Genomic DNA, 2,208 nt, shown 5'->3' with positions numbered 1-2,208 from the left:
ACACACACACACACACACACACACACACACACACACACACACACACACACACACAGAGCTGTATACATAGTACATTGCAAGACGTACCAAAATACAGTGTTTGTACTCTCTAACTGTTTATTTGCCTGCATAAAGTCAAAAACAATATAAGGTCTGCTCAAGCCACATGATCCATCAGGCTAACATGAGAAACTGGCATGCCAGTTTCTGTAGCCCCAGACACACAAGAGAAGGCTGTGTTTAGCACAGTGCCTAGCAGTCTTTCACTCCCCAGCCCACAAGACCAGGTACCTACGTGCACCTAAAACAACTGGGAACAGCTTTTCTGTGGAAGTCTAGAGCAAGGCTCAGATTTACACTTAAAGCACTATGCCACAATGTCCCCTGTATGTTTGAAGCACACAAATGCTGCACAATTGTACATAGATTTGGTAGCAGAGCTACAATGTGATTGTGGGAAAACTAGTTTCAGACTTCCTAGTTCAGAGGACAGTCCAGATTTTTATCTTGAGATCACTGCTGGAGATCCAGAGATGAGCTCTACTGTTCACGCAGACATACCTAGTTCAAAGTTACCTCAGGTAACATAGGAGCAAACAGCATATCTGTGGCAGCAAAATGCTCAGCACAGCACAGTCTGCCAAACCTGCCTATCACCCTGGCAAGATACAAAACCCAGTGGAACTCTGACATAGCTACATTATCACCAGTACCAAAGCTAGCAAGTTTCACTGTAATGTACAGGGTGGTGCAAAAGTCAGGACCCATAGGCATTATAACATTTATTCTAGTAAATGTTCAAACTGATTACCGTTAACTTCAATACATTTCTCAATTCTCTTTTGAAATGAAGCTAGGACTTTTCTTTCACTAACGTTTGTGGCATTTTTCACTTGAAAAAGACAAAAGACAAGAAATGCATTACTCTTCTGAACCAGCCTGGTCTCAGGAAAGACTCTTTTTTCCTAGGCCTGTCTTTTTATATGATATGTCAAAGGGTATAAACAGCTGTTCCCAAAGGAAGTGAATCAGCTATGGTGTGGTATGTCCTGCCCCATTTCATTGGGTAAAACACATCACCCACTGTCCCACATCAGGCCCAGGGACCCAATTGTGGGATGAGTGATGCATCTCAAAGATTCCCTAGGGTATATCTCTGTAAGCAGGGAAAGCTGGAGTTTCCTGCTTGCAACGACACACTCTGGCCAATCTCAGCAGCATCTCTCTGTAAGTGGAGAAAGTCAGGGTTCCTTGCTTACAGAGTCGCACCCCAGAAATTGCTGAGGCATGTCTCTGTGAGAAGGGGAAGCTGCACAGATGTTCCCAGGGCTTGAAGGGCCTCATCCAGCAAGGGAATTCCTGGGGCATGCAGGATCAGACCCCTCAAGCCCCAGGAGTGCCTGTCCTGGGTGGCTGGAGAGCATGGGCAGCCTGGAGCTGCCTGCACTCTCACATTATAAAGCAAACAAACATCTGCTACAATAAAGTGGCAGAAACTATCACCACCTTTGCCATGGCCACAATTTGGGGCATTTGTGGAGCAACAGGGGGTATGGGTATCTGTCTGCTTGGTTTTTGTGCCACAAGCCTGGGACTGTAAGAGGTATAAGATGCAAGTTGGTTAAAAATCACTTTACACAACCCCTCAAAAGTGAGCATTCCTCAGTTAACCTTAAGGACCAAACCTAAGAATCCATTTATTTTTTTACACAGATGCCCAGATACCTGTGTTACTGGGAAATTAGATCTGAGAGAAGTGTGAAGAATGTAATATTATTCTCCTAACTCTATAGGAACAATTTATTTTCCTGTATAAAATTGCGTTAAATGAAAAAAAAGATACTTGACATTTTTAAATTAATTGCCTGCTTCCTAGAGCTGAACTTTATTAACTCCATCTCTTCCTGTCCTACAAAATCCCCAAATATGGGACTGATTAAACAAGGGTATTCCCAAAACCCACTGTCCCTGGTACGTGCTGTAGAGCTTAGGTCCCCTTTTGGCCCATGCCCTACTTGCTGGTGAAGATAGGGTGGGTCCTTGTGGACATCACTCAGATATTTGGGTCGCTGTTCCTTCTCACATGCTACAACTTGGTCTTATCTTCTTGGCAGACAATTCCCTGCAAGTGACCCTTTGAATTTTCACACCCTGGCTTCTTCATGGGACTCCAACCTCCTTTATATCCCACCCTTACCACATCCAGGG

This window comes from Gavialis gangeticus, unplaced genomic scaffold (assembly GCF_001723915.1).
Source record: "Gavialis gangeticus isolate Ggan-Ray unplaced genomic scaffold, GavGan_comp1, whole genome shotgun sequence".
NCBI lineage: Eukaryota > Metazoa > Chordata > Crocodylia > Gavialidae > Gavialis > Gavialis gangeticus.
This window is presented reverse-complemented; position numbering follows the sequence as displayed.